At 39.8% G+C, this 24,158-nt stretch overlaps 1 protein-coding gene and 1 non-coding gene across 3 annotated transcripts in view; one reads left to right on the top strand and one right to left on the bottom strand.

The window, feature by feature from the left end:
- SNX3 (sorting nexin 3) overlaps nt 1-24,158 on the top strand; it is a 43,451-nt gene that overhangs the window by 3,484 nt on the left and 15,809 nt on the right. The gene's annotated exons all lie outside the window — the stretch shown is intronic.
- On the bottom strand, nt 1,782-1,885 carry LOC116868235. Its single transcript, XR_004382778.1, has one exon. It is a non-coding gene; the product is annotated as a U6 spliceosomal RNA (small nuclear RNA).

The raw sequence follows: 24,158 nt of genomic DNA, 5'->3' as shown, positions 1-24,158 counted from the left end.
CTTCATATTTTAAGGTTGCACATTTCCTGTGATTATAATAGTATTCTTACCGTTTTATTGAGATACGGTTGATATACAAGGTATTAAAACTGTATAGCAAAGTGATTTTTTATGTGCATATATTTTGAAATGATTACCACAATAAGATTAGCTAACATGCAACTCCTCACATAGTTACAGAAGTAGCCTTTTAAAATTGAGGCTTATTAAAATACAAAGCTGAATACTAAAGTTTAATCAACTTTTTTTTTAAAGATTTTATTTATTTATTTGATGGAGAGAGAGAACATGAGCAGGTGGAGGAGCAAAGGGAGAAAGAAAAGGGAGAAGCCGACTTTCTGCTGAGCAGAGAGCCGTATGTGGGACTTGATCCCAGGACCCTGGGATCATGACCAGAGTGAAAGGTAGACACATAACAGACTGAGCCACCCAGCCATATTTTTTTTTTAATTAAGATTTTATATATTTATTTTAGAGAGAGTGCGTGGGGGTGGGGGATGAGGGGCAGAGAGAGAAGAGAAACTCAGGTAGACAGCACGCTTAGTCTGAAGCCTGAATCAGGACTGGAGCCGAAACCAAGAGTGGATGCTTAACTGACTGTGCCACCCAGGCGCCGTAAGTCTGATAAACATTTGGACAAGAAAGATGGTTAGTAAAAGTAGCATTTTGACAGTTTTCCATTCTAAACCCGTATTGGTGATTTTATTCTGTGTGAGTCCTCTCATTTTAAATTGGAAGTTATTAATATCGGGGTTGGAAACTAAGAAATACATTCTTCGGGGTGCCTGGGTGGCTCAGCGGGTTGGCCTCTGCCTTCCGCTCAGGTCATGATCACAGGGTCCTGGATCAAGCCCCGCATTGGGCTCTCTGCTGGGTGGGGAGCCTGCTTCCTCCTCTCCCTCTGCCTGCCTGCCTCGCGGCCTGCGTGTGATCTCTGTCAAATAAATAAAATCTTAAAAAAAAAGAAAGAAAGAAATTCTTAGACTTGCTATCAGTATTTATAAGAATGTTTTAGTAAAGGTCCCAGATATATTTTTTTAATGATGTTTTAAAGATCAAGGTGTTTTATGCCAAAGGACATCTGCAGAATCTATGTAGCTTTATCAACTGGCCATGAGATGTCTGATACGCATCTTTGCTGGTGGCTACAGCTGGCTTCCGGGATCTCCATGAAGGATGGGTATGTCACTAGCTTTCAAGGTTCTTACCTAATCCATGCCTTAAGATGGGGGAGGGAAGCAGTGACAGTTAAAAAGTAGTCCTGCTATATTGGGCTACAAGGGACTGTTCTATATTGTTCATTATAGTACTTTAGGGAACGAAAGCACAAACCGTTGTCTCTCACCCAAAGTAAATTATCTGACTAGTGTCACAGCCGGGGTTAGATTGGAAGTAGTCTGGTCCTGGTTCAGAATTGCTTCACAGCTGCAGTTCATTTAATTTAAAACAGGACATTAAAACCTTTGTTGTCTGCAGCTCGTTTTGGGGCACCCTCGGGTGTCTGAACATTGGAAGGAAATCCCAGGGTTGGTACTCTTGAGACCTGAGTTGAGTCTTCAGTAATGCATAGTGGGTAAGACGCACCCAGGAGAGGCGAGCAGCTGCAGAGAGCTTGCTGTTAAATTCTGTGCTCTGATGAGACCTGGAGGGAACACGTTGTTGACTGACTGGCGGGTGATGTTCTAAAAGGCCTTTTTTTCTGTGTGTGTTGAAGCTGAAGAGGGGACTTAGCGCTTCAGTGCTGCTTCTATTCAAGGCGCTGTGCTCTACGTATGTGTCTATAAAATATGGAGCGTTTCATGAATTTGCGTGTCATCCTTGTGCAGGGGCCATGCTAGTCTCTGTATCGTTCCAATTTTAGTGTATGTGCTGCTGAAGCGAGCACTGCTGTATATATATAACACGGTCTTTGAGGTAACTGAAGAGAATAGGGAATATTCCTGTTTTGCTGATGTAAAAGCTGGGGTCCCTGTTGATCTGATCCTCATCTTTGGTCCCTTCCTCATTCTTGCTTTTTGTTCCAGGCCTGTTGAGCTGCCTGTACCTCCTGAATAAGCTGAATTCTCTTTTATCCAGGCCTCTCGTGTCTATATACTTCCTCCGCCATTAAAAACCATCTTCCTGGGGCGCCCGGCTAGCTTGGTTGGCGAAGCGTGTGACACTTGATCTTGGGGTTGTGAGTTTGAGCCCCACATTGGGTGTAGAGATCACTTTAAAAAATAAAGTTATTTATTTATTTTATCTTTAAAGATTTTTCTTTGTCAGAGAAAGCGAGAGAGCACAAGCAGGGGGGGAATGGCAGGCTGTACCGTAGGCACAGGGGTAACTGGCCCACCCAGGTACCCCCTTGCTATCATTTTTTTAGAGATTTTGCTGATCCTTGGATTTAGATTGGATTTCCTTCCTGTATAGCCTTGTAGCCCTATGAGGATTAAATTTATTTGCTTATTTGTGGCTTCCTTTAGTTCTTGTATCTTCCACTATAAGCTCCTAGAGGACAGGGACTGTCATAATCACCCTTATTTAACACCTGGCACTGCACTTCCATGTAGTGGACATTATGAATAATGACGTTTAGGAAGGTTAAGTAACTTGCCCAAAGTCATGGGTATTAAATGGCAAAACTGCGATTTGATCTACATTTTCTGACCTTCAGAGCCTCTATTGAACATTCTCCTGGGGAGCTTTTGAAACCATTGTCTTCTTTCATTGGGCAGAAGTGGGATTTGGGAAATGGTAGTTTCTTTATTTTTATGATTTTATTTATTTTATCTTGGGAGAATGAATGATGGAGAGAGCATGAGCCAGGGGGAGAGAAAGAGGGAGAAGCATACTCCTCGCTGAACAGGAAGCCCAGCTAGAGTGCTTCTTAAACTGTCATTTCCTGAGGTACCTGGGTGGCTCAGTGGGTTAAGCTTCTGCCTTCGGCTCAGGTCATGATCCCAGGGTTCCTGGGATTGAGCCCTGTGTCGGGCTCCCTGCCCCGAGAGGAGTCTGCTTCTCCCTCTCCCTCTGCCTCTCTGCCTGGCTCTTGCTCTCTCCCTTCCACTCTGTCTCTCTTTGTCAAATAAATAAATAAAATCTTAAAAAAAAAAAAAAGCACCCTAGCAAGGACACTTTACTGATACACAGGAAGGGTCATTCCTGGTTGCACCATGCTCTCTGTCTCTGAGAAGTATGAAAAAAATATATGGAACCACAGTGGTTGGTAGTTAGATGTGATTTAGAAAGGCAAATTCTAAGTAAATAAATAGAAACAAATCAGCCAACCAGAACAAAAAAGCAGATTAGAGATCTGAGAGTGGAGAGGAAAACCAATGACATTTGCCAAAGATAGAAAACTGGTTTTGGAGGGGAGGTAATTTAGATACTAGCTGAAAGTGTAACAACCTGTATAGCTTAGCTTTTTCAGAATGAGGGGAGGCCATGGGTGTATTCAGCCAAGACAGTTGTTTTTGCCACTTGTACTGTGTCCCCATGTAAGAATCAGGGAGGTAAGCCAGGAGTTAGGAAAATATATATATCCATCTAAGAAAGAAATTATTATTATTATTATTTTGAGTGTGCACATGAGCCCAGGTGGGGAGGCAGAGAGACAATCTTTTGTTTTGTTTTGTTTTGTTTTAAAGAATTTGTGTACTTACTTGTAAGAGAGCACAGTAGGGGGAGAGCCAGGGTCCTTGCCAAGCAAGGAGCTTGATGTGGGACTTGATCTCAGGACTGTGGGACCATGATCCAAGCCGAAGGCAGATGCTTAACCGATTGAGCCACCCAGGTGTCCTGGGAGAGAGAGAATCTTAATTAAGCAGTCTCCATACCCAGGGCGGAGCCCAGTGTGGGGCTCATCTCACAACCCTGAGATCATGACCTGAGCTGAAATCTAAAGTTGGATACTTAGCTGACTCAGCCACCCATGTGTCCCAAGAAAGAAATTCTTATATTTTGTTAGTATTGCCACACTGTACCTTTAAAGTGGAAAAGTTTAACTTTCAGCAGTCTTGGTGATTCTTTGCAATGGAAATTTTCCTGTCTTCACCTTCATAATCATGCTTACCAAAAAAGAAAAAAAAAAAGTTTGAACTGTTGTTTTTATGTACTTAGATGATTTACCATATTGTGCTGCTTTCATGTAAGCAGAGCCAGCAGTTTTTTGAACATCAGATAAGAGAGATGGTGTCCAAGAAAAGCAACACTATAATCTCAGTGTGGCTGTTTACTGATTTCATAGTTAATGACCTAACGCGTTCAACCAGAGTTTTACATCCTTAAAGAAATATTTAGAACCTAGGAATTTTGACATGGTAGTAAAATGTGACATATGATGTAACTTTCAAGAAAGGTGGTATCAGGATACAGTTTGGGCTGTTCTCACAGAGTCTTCAACAGTAGAGTCTTTATTTTTTCACATGACAGGTTTCAGAGGCAATCTTGGGCTGTTACCCTGGCTTGACTGTCAGCTCCCAGCATCACGTCCGTCTTCTAGCCAAGGGGAAAATGTATTCCTGCCCCATTGCCCTTTTCCTCAAAAAGAAGCTGGGAATTTAGTCACATCTTCAGCCATGTGAAGAAAGGAAGAACAGACACTGTTCTTTCTTTGCTTTAGCACAATAAAGAAGGATTGGGATCAGCCCTTCTAGGGTGTGGCTTTAGCAACATTCTGATCATCTCTCTTAATTCTTTATTTTTTTGCTGATGTCTGATTTCAAAGTTTAGAGGAAGGTGGGTAAGAAATAAAATTGAGTTCTCATTAGTTCTGACAATCTTTTTTTTTAAAGATTTTTTGTTTATTTTATTAGCATGAGTGGGAGGGCCAGTGGGAGAGGGAGAAGCGGACTCCGCACTGAGCAGGGAGCCAGGGATCCCAGAACCCCAACCTGAGCCAAACGCAAATGCTTAACCAACTGAGCTACCCAGGTGCCCCAGTTGTGACAATCTTAAATGTGAATGAGTTTTGATTTCTTCCTGAGAATTAATTTCGATAAGTTGAGAAAGACTATTGTTAAGACATGGCATATCTGATAGAGGTATACCATGGGATTGGGGTTGGATTAGAGGTGTTGAAAATACATGATTAATCTTTTTTTTTTCCTCCTTCCATGGCTGTTTAAAACTATGGAGGCAGTTTTACTTGGGACCAGCATTTTAATTGATGGTATTGAATGATAGAGTATATAATTTGAGATACCAGAGTAAGTGAGATCATTGTCTCTTACCAGAAAATCATAGAAGACTTGAAATAATTTTCATAAAATTATTTTGTGTCTAGCAGTATCGGAACGGGCACTTCCTAATTCTTTGTGCTCTAGACTTTGATTTTATCACTGATGTAACATCTCTGTTTGCTTGGATTTCCTTAAATTATTTCCACACTTGCCACCTATAGATTGTTTGCTTTCTGTTTTTTTCCCACTCCTGCCTTGTGGGATAGTAAATTTGGGAATTTTGATCCATACAGAGGAGGAGAGGAGTCTCAAATCTCCTCTCCTTACATCCATTTCTTTGCATCTCACTCCTCTTTTGCCTTGACATTATTCGTTATCTTGAAGTGGAAACAGAAGTAGATAAAAGTCTTGTTGGCTAGACATGTATTATGTATTGTCAGGCCTTTATTTAAGTTTATACCCAGGGGTGCCTGGGTAGCTCAGTTCATTGAGCATCTGACCCTTGGTTTCAGCTTAGGTCATGACCTCAGGGTTGTGGGATAGAGCTCTGTGTCTGGCTCTGTGCTCAGTGCAGAGTCTGCTGGAGATTTTCTCCCTCTCTCCCTTAAGCTTTCACTTGTGTGAGTGTGCACATATACTCTCTCTCTTTCTCTTAAATAAATAAAATCTTAAATAAATGTATTTATAGCCAGAGATGCCTCCCATATTGTGTAACCTGAGAACTTTTTTTTTTTTTAAGATTTATTTATTTATTTGGAAAGAGAGAGAGCAAGGAGCAGGGGAAAGGGCAGAGGGAGAGAGAGAAAGACACAAAGCCAACTCCCTACTGAGTGTGGAGCTGGACCTGGGGCTTGATCTCGCTGCCCTGCCCTGAGATCATGACCTGAGCTGAAATCAGGATTCAGAAGCCCAACCTACTGAGCCAGGCACCCCACTGAGAACATTATTAAGACACTAATAGATTTAAAAAAAAAGACACTAATAGATCTAGAGCAGGAGTGAGCAAGCTGTGGGCTTCCCTGTTTTTGTAGATTTATTGGAAGACTTCCACAACTTAAGGCAATAAATTTGTGTTTTAAGCTACTAAGTTTGTGATAATTTGTTACAGCAGCAATAGGAAATTAATAAGAATGACTGTACCCTTTTACTAAAAGTCATTTCCCGGGCACCTGAGTGGATCAGGTGGTTGAATGTCTGCCTTTGGCTCAAGTCATGATCCCAAGGTCCTGGGATTGAGCTCCATATCTGGCTCCCTGCTCAGTGGGGAGTCTGCTTTTCCTCCCCCATGCTCTTCTGCTCTTGCTTGCTCTCTCTCTCTAAAATAAATAAAATCTTTTTAAAAAACTGGGTATAAGAGAAAGAACCGTATAATCTTTAATAGGGTTGTTTATCCTTGCTGTTATCTGGTGCTCTTATATGAGAGGGGGCAACTTCTGAGACTAGACAGATGTAAAATTATGTATACTTTGTGATGAATACTGTGGATTATTGGCTCTTGGTTAAAATTTAGCTTAGAAAAGGTATAATTCTTTATTATTGGGCCTTTGACCCTCCATAATTCTAGGCAAGTTCTTGGAAGCAATAGTATCTTATATTCATAGCACACATTGGGAGAAAAATACTTCTGAGTTCTGCATCTTGTGATTCTAGGTCTCAAAGTCTAACATTTAAGTATTTCAGGCAATAAATGTATAACTACACAATTTCTTCTGATGTTACATTTTTTTTTTCCCCTTGGATTTCTATTTTGGAAAGAAACCAGCACGTTAGCCTCAGGCACTTATTTATAATGAGCAGGAACTGGCTGTTCTTTTAAAATATCCAGATCCATTTATGACAGGATAGATTTTAAGAATCCAACCTTAAAAGGCTATGAGGTATATAAACTATATGTATCAAATACGTAAGGCACCCAGAATTTCTATATGAAAAAAGTTCAAGAATGTCAAAGCTAAGGAAGCATTGTAGAAGAAGGATTTTAACTATAAAATCTGGTAACACATTCATAAAATTAAAGTATTTATAGGTTGGAGTAGGCTATTAGTTATGAATACTATTCAGTGGGTTATTTAGAAAGTATATGTTCTTTGGTTTGCTTTTCTCTAGAACATTTGATAGGCCTTTGTCTAAAACTGTTCTAATACAGTAGCCATTAGTCATAAGAGGCTATTTAAATTGAGGTGTTAGATAGAAGCTACCAGACATCTATTTCCTTGGGATTAAAGTTGACTTGTTTGACTTGTCTTTAGTTCATTACAAGTGATAATTGGGCTTGAATATACAGTATGTGTCATATATAAAGGGACCATTGTATCAGAGCTTTTTCCTTTGAGTTTCTGTAACCTTTTTGCCCCATCTCTCTGTTGTTTCCAGTCATTGGTCACTCACAGTCTGTTCACTGTTACCCTTGGGCGAAACTCCCCAGCATGCGCTGACACACACACCCTGTTCTCTGCTGATTAAGATAGAGAAAATTTCTTAATCCAGTCAAAGGTTAGAGACTTTCTTTCTTTATAGGATAATTTTAATGCATTAGGAAATTGAGCACAAGTTTGGAAACTATAGTTAAACTGTAGCTTAACCAAAGAGAACTGGGATAAGAGTAAATGGTGCCTTTCAGAGTGTATAGAATCTTACTTCTCTTCAGTGTTGTACAGGTACGTGTAAAATATGTGTGGTTTCAATAGGTTTCAATTACAGTTGCCTTCAGGTCTGTTGAGAGCACTGGGCCTTCCGGTGGTATTTAGCTCAGGCCCCTGAAGTAATTTCCTGTTCTCCACAGAAGTTGGATCTCTTACAGGTCTTGCTGTGGCCAGTAGAAGAGGAAATGCTTCCCCAAATCCCTTCCTGCCCCACTTCCTCAAGGGTTCTTAATAAAGGCCTCAGGAAAATCTGCTAGATTAAATGTTAACGACTAAATTCTCCTGTAGGCAAATGAAAAGCAACTCAGCAGAGGACATTAAATTCCGATTATAACGCACTTTGATAAATCTCATTTGGGACGCCTGAGTGGCCCAATTAAGCGTCTAACTCTTGATCTCAGCTCAGGTCTTGATCTCAGTGTTCCTCAGGGTTCCTATCTCATTTAATATTAGCTGTTGCTATTATTTAATTACTGAGTTGGCTTTAGCTTTCTATTGCATTATCAAAAAAGAGAAGAAGGCACCGGACTGGCTCAGTCGCTAGAGCATGTGACTCTTGATTTCAGGATTGTTAGTTTGAGCCCCACGTTGAGTGTAGAGATTACTTTAAAAAAAGAGAAAAGAAGGTACTGATTTTAGTAAAGGATTGGTTTTCTGACCTACATGACCAGACTTGTATTTTTTCTCCCAAACTCTCTAATATATCATTGAAATGTTCTTAAGGAAAAATAAAAACTACATAGAATCTCTTATACTATTGCAGAGTATATTATTTAAATGTGACAGTGGATGGTAGTGATGGTTGTACAACAGTGTGAATGTACTTAATGGTTCAGAATTCTGTACATTTAAAAATGTATACTCTGTGACATATAATGGTAAATTTTATGTGTGTTTTATCACATAAAAATAAAACATGAAAACGGGCGCCTGGGTGGCTCGGTCATTAAGTGTCTGGCCTTCAGCTCAGGTCATGATCCCAGGGTCCTGAGATCAAGCCCTACATCAGGCTCCCTGCCTGGTGGGGAGCCTGCTTCTCCCTCTCCCACTCGCCCTGCTTGTTTCCTGCTCTTGCTGTCTCCCTCTCTATCAAATAAATAAAGAAAGAAATCTTCTTAAAAAAATGGAAACAAATAATGGAGGAGGAGCAGTTGTATAAGTTAATGTAATGTTTTCTTTGAAGTTACCAAAGCAGGGAAGGAAAGCAGTTTTTCATGACACCCCCCCCTTTTTTTAAGATTTTTATTTATTTATTTGACAGACAGAAATCACAAGTAGGCAGAGAAGCAGGCAGAGAGAGAGGGGGGAAGCAGACTCCCCACCGAGCAGAGAGCCCGACGCGGGGCTCGATCCCAGGACTCTGGGATCATGACCCGAGCCGAAGGCAGAGGCTTTAACCCACTGAGCCACCCAGGCGCCCCCCACCCCTTTTTTTTAAAGATTTTATTTACTTATTTGACAGAGATCACATGAAGGCAGAAAGGCAGGCAGGCAGAGAAAGAGGGGGAAGCAGGCTCCCTGCTGAGCAGAGAGCCAGTGTGGGGCTCGGGCCTCAATCCCAGGACCCTGAGATCATGGCCTGAGCTGAAGGCAGAGGCCTTAACCCACTGAGCCACCTAGGCACTCCTCTTCATGACCTTTTAACAAGAATCTCTGTCCTTACCCATTTATCTTGGCTTAAAGTCTATTTTAGAGGTGCCAGGGTGGCTCACTTGGTTAAGCAACTGTCTCTTGGTTTCAGCTCAAGTCATGATCGCCAGGTCGTGTTCTATGGTCAGCACAGAGTCTGCTTCAGTTCTCTCTCTGGCTCCCTATTCTCTGCACTCTCCCACCCCCCATCCCCACCGCTGCCCCTGCTCCTCCCCCTACTCTCACAGGCCCTCTCTCGCTCTCTAAAAATAAATAAAATATTTTTAAAAAAAATTTTTTTTAGATTTTTTTTAAATTTATTTATTTGAGAGAGAGAGACCACAAGTAGGCAGAGAGGCAGGCAGAGAGAGAGAGAGAGAGAGGGGGAAGCAGGCTCCCTGCCAAGCAGAGAGCCCAATGTGGGACTCGATCCCAGGACCCTGAGATCATGACCCAAGCCGAAGGCAGCAGCTTAACCCACTGAGCCACCCAGGCGCCCCAATATTTTTAAAAATTTTTAAAGTTTATTTTATTTGTTATTAATATAGTCACTCAAGCTTTTTTGTGATTATTTGTAGGCTATATCATTTTCCATCCTTCGCTTTTAACCTGTATTTGTTTTTGAATGTTAAATGTGACTCTCATGGACAGGATATAATGGTAATCTTTTTTTTTAAATCCAGACTGACAATCTCTGTCTTTTGATTGAAATGTTTAATAGTTATATGTTTAATGGAATTATTGGAGTGATGGGTTTATTTCTGCCATTTGATACTTTTTTCTTTTTTAAAGCTTTTATTTTAATTCTGGTTAGTTAATGTATACCATGTTAATGTTAGTTTTAGGTGTGCAATACTGTGATCCAGCAATACATCACCCACTGCTCATCACAAGTGCACTTCTTTTTTATTTAATTTAATTTATTTATTTTTAAGATTTACTTATTTTACTACTTATCTTAGAGAGCACGCACAAGTGGAAGGGGCATAGGAAGAGGGAGAGAGAATCTCAAGCAGACTCTGTGCAGAGTGCAGAACCCAACACACAGGGTTTGATCTCACAACGTTGAAATCAAGACCTGAGCCAAAAGCAAGTCAGACTTTTAGCTGACTGTGCTGCCCAGGTGCCCCTTTTTATTTATTTATTTATTTATTTATTTATTTTTTTGAGAGAAAGCATGAGCTGGGTGGGAGGGGCAGAGGGCAAGGTGAGAGAGAATCTCAGATAGGCTCCATGCCCAGCGCAGGAACAGGTCTTAGAACCCTGAGATCATCACCTGAGCCAAAATCAAGAGTCATATGCTTAACCAACTGAGCCACCCAGGTGCCCCACAAGTGTACTTCTTAATACTTATTATATCTCATTGTTTTTCTATTCCTCCTTTACTGCTTTTTTTGAATTAAATAGATATTTTTAATATACCATTTTAATTCCTAAGGCCTTTTAAAATTCTTCTTTAAATTACTAGTGTTTGAGCTAGAAATTTACAATCACAGTGTGATTCACTTTAATGCTAACTTAATTCCAGTAAAATATAGAAACTTTGCTCCAAATATAGCCAGTTCCTCCCCCTTCCTTTGTTTTATATTGTCATGTGTATTATATCTTGACATAGTACTAGGGTAACAGTAGAGGTTTATAATTGTTTTATGCAGTTGTCTTTTTAATGATCTAAGAGAAGAGAAAAACACATTTATACATTTACTGTGTAATTACCTTTACTACTGCTCTTATTTCTTCATGTGGATCCCATTAACCATCTGTTGTCATTTCTTTTGAGCCTGAAGGGCTTTTTTTTTTTTTTTCTTTTTTTCTTTTTTTTCTTAAAGATATTTATTTGAGAGAGAAAGAGATAGTGAGAGACAGCACAAGCAGGAAGGAGAGGGAGAAGCAGGCTGAGCGGGGAACCTGACATGGGGCTTGATCCCAGGATCCTGGGATCATGACCTGAGCCGAAGGTAGTTGCTTAACCGACTGAGCCATCCAGGCACCCCTGAAGGGCTTTCTTTAGTGTTTCTTATAAGGCAGATCTTATTATAAATTCTTGCAGTCTCTGTTCCTCTGGGAACAGTTTATTTCGTATGTATGTATGTATTAAGTAGGCTTCATGCCCAGTCTGGAGCCCAGTGTGGGGCTTGAACTCACAACCCTGAGATCAAGACCTGAGCTGAGATCAAGAGTTGGACGCTTCACGACTGAGCCCAAGGTACCCCTTCTCTTTATTTTTGAAGGATAGCTTCGCTGGATATATTAGTTTTCTATTAGTGCATAAAAAATTATTGTAAATGTAGCACCTTAAAGTACTACCTCACTGTTTCTGTAAGTCAGAAATCTGGGCTTGGCTTAGCTGTGCCATTTGCTCAGGTCTTAAGATCTACAGTCAAGGTTTGATCTGGGTTGTGGTCTCATGTGAGGCCTGGGATTCTTTCCATGCTTACATGGTTGTTGGGAGAATTCATTTTCTTGTAGCTATAAAATTTATAGTGGCCTTCCTCTTCAAGGCCAGTGGGAAAAAATCTTGATTTCAGGGGAACCGAAGTTCTCTTTTTAATTGGCTCACCTGATTAAGTCAAGTCGAGTTAAAAAACTCTCGAGGAACGCAAAGATGGATTAGGGACTTTATCTGCAAAAGTGCTTCATCTTTGCCATACAGTGTAACTTAATCATGAAAGTGACATCCATCATATTTGTGGGTCTCACCCACACGCTCATGGGAGGTGTGTACCACTCATATGGGAGGGGTGGGAATTGGGACAGGTGCATGTCAGATTGCTGTCTATCACTGAATTTATAGACTTTGTTGTATTTTTCTTTCAGCTTTATGGATATTCCAATGCTTCCTAGTTTGTATTTAAGGGGAGAAGTCAGCTATTAATCTTGTGTGTCTCCCTATCTATGATGAGTCATTTTTCTGGTTGCCATTTTTAAGATTTCTAGTTGTCTTTGGCTTTTAATAGTTTCACCATGATGTGTGTAGGTATGGATGTGTTTATGTTTCTCCTGCTTGGAATTCATGGAGCTTCTTGAATGTGATGTATAAAGATTTTAGTCAAATTTGGGAAGTCTTCAGTCATTATTTATTTATTTTTTCCTTTTATTGTCAGACTCTCATTACTTGTGTGTTGGTATCTGTGACAGACTCTCACAGGTTTCTAAGGCTCTGTTCTATTTTTTTTGTTCTTCAGAATGAACAATTTCTATTGATCTGTCATTTGCTGATTTCTCTTGTCTGCCAGCTCAAATCTGTTGAGCCCCTCCAGTGAATTTTTCATTTCAGTTGTCACTTTTCTCTCTTTTTTTATTTTTAAGATTTTACTTTTAAATAATCTCCACACCCAGACTGGGACTTGTACTCACAATCCTGAGGATGAGAAAGTTGCGTGCTCCACTGACTGAACCAGCCGGGTGCCCCAGTTATTACACTTTCAACTTCAGAATTCCAACTTGGGTCTTCTTTTTTTTTTTTTTTTTTTTTAAGATTTTATTTATTTATTTGACACAGAGAGAGAGAGCACAAGTAGGCAGAGAGGCAGGCAGAGAGAGAAGGGGAAGCAGGCTCCCTGCTGAGCAAGAGAGCCTGATGTGGGGCTCGATCCCAGGACCCTGAGATCATGATCCGAGCTGAAGGCAGAGGCTTAACCCCCTGAGCCACCCAGGCACCCCAACTTGGGTCTTCTTTATAATCTTTTTTTGTTGAGGTGCTCTGTTCCTTGAGTCATTGTCAACATACTTTTCCTTGAATCCTTTAAGCATGATTTCTTTTAGTTATTTGAGCATATTTATCATGATAGCTTTGAAAGCCTTGGAATCCTTGTCAGCTAAGTCCAACAGCTGAGCCTCTTCAGAGATAGTTTCTATTGAAAACAATTTTTTCCCTGAATGTAGAATGCACGCTCCTGTTTCTTTGCATGTTTCATAATACTTTTTTGTTAAGCTGAACCTTTTATTTTGTTTGAACATTTTAGACTATTTTTTTTTTTTATTTTTAAATATTTGTGAGCATGAGCAAGCACGAACAGGGGGAGGGGCAGAGGAAGAAGAAGCAGCAGACTCCCCTCTGAGCACAGAGCCCAACATGGGGCTCAGTCCTGGGACCCTAAGATCATCACCCAAGCAGAAGTCAGACACTTAACCAACTGAACCACCCAGGCACCCCTTAGATAATATATTTTAGAGACTCATGAATTCTGTCACCTTTTGCCTCTCCCACACAGGACAGGGTCTGTTTCTATATATTTTTTAAGGACCTGCCTGCACAAAGTCTGTGGTGTGCTATTGCCAATATCTCTGATTTTTTCCCCCCAGTTCTTGTTTCTTAAGCCTAGTTTCCTAAGGGTCACTCTTGGATTAGCATAGCTTAGTGTGGTTAGCCAGTGACTGAGTCGGAGGTTCTACATAAGCATGTTGAGCCATTAAGGCCTCTGCCCTTTGACAGTGAATTTATTTGTAGGTTGGGAATGAATTCAAAGCATAAGCAATTTACAAATTCCAGCTTCTGGTTTGTGCCAAGTCTTCTCACGTCCGTGACTCTTCCGTATCTGTGAAAGACCTTACAGCCAGGGATACATAGATGAGTAGGGTCCTTGCCAGTCTTTCCTAGGCCTGCATGCAGCAGCTTTGTGCAGGCACACAGCCTCTCAGACCACCAGGGATAACTTACTAAGGCCCATCGTGGTTGTGCCATTCTCAGGACATCTCTGCTGAGTTTCTGTCAGGTGTACCCATTTGTTTCTTGCCCTAGTCAGTCTTGGAACCATTGGCTTGCTGCAGTTTTGGCCTTCTCCATGGTTTGCAACCAAGATCATTATTGTTCTCAACAATACCCCCTGCATATGGAACTTTTCTGCATTTTTCTCTTAATCACTTATCCCCGTCTAGCAATGATGATGCTGGTTTTGTCCCACACTGGTGAAACTACCAGTGACGGAGCTGGTGGGTGGTGGTTAAAACACCACAGACTTCCACTCTTATCTGAGGTTCACTGTTTTTTTCTTGAATAGATGCTTTTCGATTTGTTATATGTCTTCAGCCAATTTTCAGAATCCTGATATGGTTGTTTTTGACATGTTTGTCTGGTTTTATCATTGATTTGGGGCGAGGGAGTCGGAGATGTTTTACTTAGCTCTTCACCATTCCAGCAGCTCCCACCCTTACTGTTTTGCATTCTATCTTTTTTTGAGGTTTTATGTATTGAAGAAGTCTTACTAATATTATTATGCTTTTAATGTTAATTTCTATCTGCTCAGGAGCACTCTTTGTGCAATGTTTAAATGTTTTTAAAGGCCTCTTGATCAAATACTACTTAGCTTCTTGCACATAGTAGTTGTTTAGATATTAAGTGCTTAGTGGGGTTTTTAAAGCTTTATATAACATCTGCTTTGGATCAGGTACTGTAACCATAGTATGCCTTAGGATCATGAACTTTGAACTTGAAAAAAAAAAAAACCACTCTCTCTCTCTCCCTGCCTATTTGTATGCATATGACCCTAAGCAAGTTACCTCACTCTGCTTTTTGAGTTTCTTCAGCCATAAAATGAAACTTCAGAGGATAAAATGCGACATGTGGCTATACTGCCCAAAGCAGTCTACACATTAAATGCAATACTTGTCAAAATACCACCAGCATTCTTCACAGAGCTGGAACAGTTTGTATGGAAAAATTTGTATGAAACTGTGGAAGACTAACAGCCAAAGCAGTCCTGAAAAAGAAAAAACAAAACTGGAGGCATCATGATTCTGGACTTTAAGCTGTGTTACAGAGCTGTCATCATCAAAATAGTATGGTACTGACACAAAAACAGGCATGTGGATTAGTGGAACAGAATAGAAAACCCAGAAATGAACCCACAGCTATATGGTCAACTAATCTTCGACAAAAGATAGAATATCCAGTGGAAAAAGGCAATTCCTTAAACATATGCTGTTAGGAAAACTGAACAGCAATATACAGAAGAATGAAACTAGACCCACTTTCTTACGTTAAAATAAATTCAAAATAGATGAAAGACCTAAATATGAGATAGGAAACCATCCAAATTGTGGAGAACACAGGCAGCAACTTCTGATGGCCATAGCAACTTCTTACTAGGCACATCTCTGGAGGCAAGAGAAACAAAAGCAAAAATGAACTATTGGGACTTCATCAAGATAGACAGCTTTTGCACAGTGAAGGAATCAACCAAAACTAAAAGCTACGGGGCATCTGGGTGGCTCAGTGGGTTAAAACCTCTGCCTTCGGCTCAGGTCATGATCCCAGAGTTCTGGGATCGAGCCCCACATCGGGCTTTCTGTTCAGCAGGAAGCCTGCTTCCCCCTCTCTCTCTGCCTGCCTCTCTTCCTACTTGTGATCTCTGTCTGTCAAATAAATAAAATCTTAAAAAAAAATAAAATAAAAAGGGGCGCCTGGGTGGCTCAGTGGGTTAAAGCCTCTGCCTTCGGCTCAGGTCATGATCCCAGGGTTCTGGGATCAAGCCCCGCATCGGGCTCTCTGCTTAGCAGGGAGCCTGCTTCCCTTCCTCTCTGCCTGCCTCTCTGCCCACTTGTGATTTCTCTCTCTCTCTGTCAAATAAATAAATAAAATCTTTAAAAAAATAAAAAATTTAAAAAAATAAAAGCTAGCCTACAGAATGGGAGAAGATATTTGCAAATGACATATCTTTAGTATCCAAAATATATAAAGAACTTACCAAACTCAAAACCCCAAAAGACCCAAATAATCCAGTTAAGAAATGGGCAGAAGACATGAGTAGACACTTTTTTCCAAAGAAGACATCCTGATGGCCAACAAACATGTGAAAAAATGCTAAACATCATTCATCATCAGGGAAGTACAAATCCAAACCACATTGAGATACCACCTCACACCTGTCAGAATGGCTAAAATTAACAACACAGGAAACAGCAGGTGCTGGCAAAGATGCGAAGAAAGGGGAACCCTCTTGCACTGTTGGGTGAGAAAGCAAACTGGTGCAGCCATTCTGGAGAATAGTATGGAGGTTCCTCAAAAGTTAAAAATAGAAACTACGATCTAGTAATTGCATTACTAGGTATTTATGCAAAGGATACAAAAATACTGATTTGAAGGGGTACGTGTACCCCAATGTTTATAGCAGCGTTATCTATAATAGCTAAACTATGGAGAGAGCCCAAATATCCATAGACTGATAAATGGATAAAGAAGTGGTATACAAACACACACGTATACATACATACACATACAATGGAATATTACTTAGCCATCAAAAAGAATGGACTCTCACCATTTGCAGTTACATGGATGGAGCAGGAATGTATTATGCTAAGCAAAATAAGTCAGAAAAAGACATACTGTGTGATTTCACTCATACGTAGAATTTAAAAAACAAAACAGATGAACATACGGGAAGGGGGACCATTAAAGAGAGAAGGAAACCATAGATACTCTAAAGGTAGAGAACAAACTGAGGGTTGATGGAGGGAGGTAGGAGGGGGGTGGGCTAAAAGGCGATGGGCATTAAGGAGGGCACTTGTTATGATGAGCAGTAGGTGTTCTATGTAAACGATGAATCACTGATCTGCTCCTGAAACCAATATTGGACTGTATGTTACCTAACTAGAATTTATGTAAAAATTTTGAAAAAATGTGGCATGATACTTGTCCTACACTCAATATCCGATAAGTGATAATATGTTTGAAGTAATAAAAGTTCCTCTTTAATTACTGAGGTAAATGACAGTGTCTTCATTTTAAAGATGATGCAACTCAGAGAAGGAAGGTAACCTTTTTTTTTTTTTTAAGTTTATTGATTTATTTGATAGAGACAGACACAGCAAGAGAGGGAACACAAACAGGGGGAGTAGGAGAAGGAGAAACAGGCTTCCCGCTGGGCAGGGATTCCAATGCAGAGCTCGATCTGAGGACCCTGGGATCATGACCTGAGCCGAAGGCTTAATGGCTTAATGACTGAGCCACCCGGGTGCCCCAAAAGTAATTTTTTTTTTTTAAAGATTTACTTATTTATCTGAGAGAGAGAGCTGAGGAAGGGCAGAGGAAGAGAAGCAGACTCCCCACTGAGCACAGAGCCTGATGCAGGGCTTGATCCCAGCACCCTGAGATTAGGACCTGAGCAGAAACCAAGAGGTGAAGTCTCAACCTACTGAGCCACCCAGGAGCCTCAGAAAAAATTTTAATGAGCCTTAAAGCCTCTAAGCTTAAAAGGTTGTATATACATGTCTGTGTTACAATAACGCACTCCCCAGATTGGGTACCATCTTACAGAAATTTGCCCCATTGTATTCTAGTATCCTTAATTTCCCTCTCCTTAACCTTACCTATCCTTGTCTGTATAAAGTCTGCCAATCAGGGACCATGTCCATATATTTAGCCAGTGTTTGTGGTGGATTCCCAGTTAATACTTTTATTCTGTATGGTTCTTAGCATTCTAAGTAACATCAGTGGCTTATGAGATTCATAATTAATATTTATAAGTGTCATGACTTAAAATATATTTCCCACACTTCCAGATAGTTTGGGGGCTAGAGGTGAAGGATCTGGAATGATTTCCTTTTCTTAGAAACTTTACAACTCAGAGGAGAGGGTAAGGGAGGGAAAGTATGAGGAGAAAAGAGGCTAGACTAAGTACTCAGAAATGAACTTAAATTATGAGGGACAGAACCCAGAATACCTTGCTCTGCAGCCCTACCGCAAACACTTAATAGTTAAAGACAGTCTGCTGGCAAGAAATTTTTTTAATATTACTGACTTAATTATTAATGATTGAAATCTTTGATGACAGGTTGTAACTTGTGACCTGTGCTTTTTCCAGTGGTTTATTATGGGGGTTCTTAAGAGAGTTACTTACTGTGTCTAGTAAAAGGATTTTGTGTTAGTGATTTGAGTACTTTTGGGTTATAAGAACGGTAATCACTCTTTGTGGGGCTTTATGGAAGGAATGAAGTATTGTAATGACACTGCTGCCAGTCTCATGGATATAGTATTTAATGTCGTTGTCTGGTGGTCTTATTATCGCTAGTCACTCTCACAAGAAGAGAAGAGACTTTATTAACAGAAGCATTACTCAGGTCTTAAAGAATTAAGACTCGGTAAGTACCCTCTTGTTTTTGTGTCCCAGGTACTATTTCATACTTTGAAGAAACACGTCGGTTTCATTCTTTTATAATGTAGGTGGCCAGTTATTTCATACTCTATTCTTAAAGGTTTATCACGTTAGTGCAGAGAAAGCAACTTAAATTACAACTTATTTTAGGACCTTGCTTTTGTCTAGAGTAGAAAATTTTCAGTTCATTTTATCACCTGCTTAAATTATGGAAAAACACTTCCATAATTAAATAATCCATAATCAATGAACTGTTTTAGATTTTCTGGGAATCTCAGCTGCTCAGAACATAGTCAGGAGGTAGTAAGGAAGCAAAAAAGTTAAGAGCAAAGTGTTAAAAATAAAGAAGTCTATACACTTACTAAGTACCATGTTTTTATATATGAAATACTGTCCTCTCTGTGTGCTTTTTGTTTAGCATAATTCTACCAAAGTCAGGTTACTCATTCAGTTATCTTTTACTATGTAATAGACAACCCCAAAAGTTGGTGTCTTAAAACAACTAACATTCACTTTATCACAATTCAGCCGTCTGGTCACGTCTTAGAAGGAACAGTTTATCTGTGTTTTCCTTGATATCTGCCGGAGCACCTTGACTGGGGCTGGAGGATTTATTTCCAAGATGATTCAGTCATATGGCTGGCTGGCTGGCAGGTTGGTGCTGGCACCAACTGGGAGTTCAGCTGGGGCTGTTGATCAGGTCCTGAGTTTTCCTTCATGTGAATAGCTGGACTTCTAACAGAATAGTGTCTGGGTTCCAAGAGAGAATGTCTTTTCGTGAACAGATGCTCCAAGAGGACAAGCCTCAATTCACAAATACTTGGTAATGTACCATTTATCAAAGGTTGTTACATGGCTGAGTCGGTAGGGGAAAGGATACAGAAAGCGTGATTTACTGCAGGTAACCAAAGTAACCACCTGCTCCAGTTCCAGACCCCCTCATTCTAGTGAAGTAGCCTCCCTTGAGGCCATTGTGAAGCATTAGCATTCATAGCCTTTGGCTCAGTAATTTCACCTTCAGGGGTTTGTCTTAAGGAAAGTATATAAATTCCCTGGATCTGTATCAAGGCTTCATCTAACTCTCTCTTCCATAGCATTTTGCCAAGGGTGAGGTAGCTGGTTAATGCAGGAGCTGGGATTAAAACCAGATTGTCTGATTCCAGAGCTGTGTGCTTCATCATTGTATTGAACCACCTCTCATGTAGATAGCGTCTGTCTATAATCCTGTTAATGATACAAATGAGACTCTCCTAACATATTTAATAAAAATAGAAGTTGTATATATAGAAGTCTGAAAGGATATGTATCAAAATGAAATATCTAGAAAGGAATGTGTATTACTGTTCTAATTTTTTGAATTGTAAGGATACTTTTTATGAGCCTATCATGCAAACTTAACCTAATGTGTTTTTCATATGTATATTGGTGTGGGTTTTTTTTAAGATTTTTTAATTTTTAAGTAATCTGCACCCAGCTTGGGGCATGAACTCACAGCCCCAGGATTTAGAGTTGCATGTTCCACAGACTGAGCCAGCCGGGTGCCCCTTAAATTGTTTTATTTCTACTCTACTTCTTTAATCCCTCCCACCTTCCAGCTTCATGCCGTGCATAGCTCTCAAGGGGGAGATCCTATTTAGGTCCCTGTAGTCGGCATGTGCCTGATGCTGCGTATATAGTTGTTCAGAATACACTTACTGAGTAGGTTCTTAACTAATATTCTTCCGCTGGTTTCCCCGTTTAGTTTTACCTACAATGACTTTGCATCCCATTTCCAGTTAGTGTCATAAGAGTTAGTTCCAAATCACTATCCTTGAAGAGGTAAAATATCATGGCCTGTAATTATCTTGGCTAAACTGAAATGACGGGGTCATCATGCAGATTCCCTAGCTCCCTTTCCCTGTCTCACAGTTAGTAGGTGTAGGGCCGGGGTTCTGGGGCATTGATTCTCAACCCTGGCTGCCCCTTAGAATTGCTTAAAAACCCCGATGTCCGGGTTCCACCTCAGACTAATGCGAATGAGATTCTGTAGGTTGTGGCACTTGGGATATGTGGGAATGGGGGGTGTTTACAACTCTTGAGACAGTTCTCACCATGAGGCAAGTTAGGAAGATACAGAAAATAGTTTTGCACTTTTAAAATAGTTCACAAAAGGTCACAGACTATGAATAAGCAGTTTTCTTTCAGAAGCCTGTATGGGATGATATAAACATTCATGAACTATGAGGAGCCAGTTTTTCTTTACAGTAGAATTATTACTGTGGTTTCCTTAAAGGCGAAAACCTTTCATGGGCTCACAAATGAGTCTTGTTGTCAATTCACAAATGAAGAATATGGTCAAAGTAGAAAAAGTATATGGAATTACTTGATTTATGCATTAAAGCAGTCTAGATAATTTCTTCTCTACTGTTTTGGATATTATGCTGTAAAGAATACTTCTTTCATGTGGTACACCTGAAACTAATATCATACTGTATGTCAGCTATACTTCAATTAAAAAAAAAAGGATACTTCTTTTAAAATAATGGGAAATTGTATCACTGGAAAGCCATGTCCTTTTTTTTTTTTTTTTTTTTTTGAAAGAAAGAAACTAAACTAAATACCTTGGCTTACTGACAATCTACATTTCAAAGGTTCTCTGGACTAAAAAGCTTATTCTTCGCTTAAATGACTTCTCCCCAGCCATATTTAGAGTTCATCTAGGTTATAAACCATATCTGCAGTTATTCATGCTGTTCCAGATGGGGTAAAACAAGTATCAAAAGTACTGACGGGGGAGGTAATAGCTTAAGCACTTCTCAGCTTATCCTTTATCTCTAGATGTAGATATTTGGAGAAATGCAGCCGTTTAATGAGAGCAGGAGTGAGGCATCCATTTACATCTCTTAGGATTGGTTAAATAGAGTATGGTCTATTGAGTACACTTTTGATGTTGTTGCCAGTCTCTTTTCTCAAATGTATACATGACACTATCTGAAGAAATACTAGAAACACCTAGTAAACATTTTTCTACTATCTGTTGTTGAGCTATAGTCATGTGATCACATTTTGAGGCTTGGTTTTCTCTTTGGCTGTCAGTGATCATCAGGTTACATATAGGGTATCTGTGAGCTGCTGACTTTGAATAGGTTAGCCTGTGGAAGTGTGTCAGCCGCAGGTTTTTGGAGACCAGTGTGACACTTTCCTCTTACATGTGAAAGGAGCACTTATTTTCTAAAATAGTGGTCTGTACCATGGTTTCAAAACTTTGCTCTATAGTGTGTAGTATCTGTTTGGATTTCTGACGATTTTACTCTGTGCCATTAGTAATACCTTCTGGGACATGGCTGGTTTCTCTTTTATATAAATGGTAGGGTTTAAAATTTTTTATATTTGCGTGCGATTGCAGCAATGTTATGTTAGTTTCAGGTGTGCGGCTTAATGACTGACCGTGTCTGTAGGTTATGCCGTGCTCACCACTAGATAGCAGTCGTGCAGTACAGGCATACAGACATCACGTTTCATCCCTTCGGGGTTTTGTTTCTGGTGTATTATTATAACATAAAAGACAATACTGAATAGTTTTCTTCAAGTTTTTAGTCTTACACTCTTTTCGAGTTTTCTGAATATACTAGGTGTCTTGTATAATTAGTCCGTTACCTTTTCGTGTGCTCTGCAAAATACATTTTCCTCTTGCAATTGAAAAAACAAGATACACAGAAGCTTGAGAATCACCCTGAATTTCTCCTTAGGCAAGTACAAGTATTATCCTAAGGCTTCATTTTAGCCACATAGACTATCAATCCTCTTCTCAATCTCTTTACTAAGTCAAATTGTGAACCAAATGTCCTTAACATATCTGTATGTTGGTGCTATTATTTGGTAGTCCAGTAAGCTCATCTCTTTATGGTTAAAGTCAGGCATATAACTTCACCTAAAAATGTGAATTTCTCCAAGAAGCAGAATTCACTTTATGCTCTGACCATTCTTAAGCTTTAAATTTAGGTGGATAAATTCCAAATGGCACTAAATTTTATTATAAGGGCAAGTACAAGAATAAGAAAAAGACTTATTGTAAAGAAGGAAAAAAGGTATCTTTACACTGGAGAAATCTGGCTAACTTAACCTTAATCAGGTGATTCAGTAACAGGACAAACTGACATCATGTCTTTCTGATGTGATGTGCTGAGACAGATTTCAGCATTCCAGCCATTAGGCACATTCCTGCCAGAAATGCAGGACATGCAGCTGGTTAAGAGGAAACAGACAAACTCAAATGTATAATGTATCTCAAATATCTGGCCTTCAGTGGTTAAAATTGTCAGCATCTTGAATGGCAAAACATCAGGAAGAGTGTTCTAAATTGAAGATCAAAGACACAACAAGGCAGAGCTTGATTCTTAATTAGATTCCAATTTTTAAAAAGTCTTAAAGGACGACTGTTAAAGTTGAATACGGACTGTACATCAATGTAAATGTCCTGTATTTGGTCCTTGTTCTGTGGTTGAATAAGAGAATGTTCTTAGGGAACGCACACCAAAGTGCTTAGTGGTAATGGATTATGATGTCTGCAGTTTACTCTCAAATGGTTCCTCAGAAATAACTGCTGCAGAAGATTAAGAAAGCAAATGTAGGGGCGCATGGGTGGCTCGGTGGGTTAAAGCCTCTGCCTTCGGCTCAGGTTATGATCGCAGGGTCCTGGGATCGAGCCCCACATCAGCCTCTCTGCTTGGCGGGGAGCCTGCTTCCCTTCCTCTCTCTCTGCCTGCTTCTCTGCCTACTTGTGATCTCTGTCTGTCAAATAAATAAATAAAATCTTTAAAAAAAAAAAAAAGCAAATGTAACAGTAACAGCAGTTGGTTAAAGGTAAAGGAGAGTATTATAATAATAGAATTTTTTGCTGATACAGAAGGGGTGATGTAAGAAAAGCAACTTAGACTTTGCAGTTGGGTGCTATGTATGGTTCTAGTGTGTTTATATGTAATACCTCATTTCATCATTACAACAGATGTACGAGATAGGGTTATAAGAACATGGCCTTCAAGAACCACATATCGAATTTATTTCAAAATATTTATCCCTTGAATGATTTCCCAAGCAGTAGAAAAGAAATTATCTGGGCTAGTTCAACTTCTAAACCATTTATTTTTATATACTCTCACACTGTTATCCCTAGTTTATAGAAGAGCAAATTAAAAAAAATAGATTAACTAGCCCAAGTCATACAGCTAAGTGACCATGCTGGAATTTGAACCTAGACAGAGACTGAGCTTTTAACCACTGTTGTAATATAGAATATCATAAAGTGTGTACTTTTATACTGAATGATTAATTCAGTATAAAATGTGAGATTTTATAAATGTGAGATTCAGTATAAAATGTGAGATTTGACAGAATGAGAAAGAGTAGGGTTACTGACTTTTTCTTTGACTGCAGAAGGAATAGTATGAGTACTATAAAGTTTTGTAAAACAAGATATTAAAATCTTAAGTTTTTTTTAAGATTTTATTTATTTATTTGACAGAGATCACAAGTAGGCAGAGAGGCAGGCAGAGAGAGAGGAGGAAGCAGGCTCCCTGCTGAGCAGAGAGCCTGATGTGGGGCTCGATCCCAGGACCCTGGGATCATGACCTGGGCCGAAGGCAGAAGCTTTA

This window comes from Lontra canadensis, unplaced genomic scaffold, assembly GCF_010015895.1.
Source record: "Lontra canadensis isolate GAN:19392208 unplaced genomic scaffold, GSC_riverotter_1.0 scaffold14, whole genome shotgun sequence".
NCBI classification, from domain to species: Eukaryota; Metazoa; Chordata; class Mammalia; order Carnivora; family Mustelidae; genus Lontra; species Lontra canadensis.
Note: the sequence above shows the minus strand (reverse complement) of the source record. Positions and strands in the feature narration are given on the sequence as shown.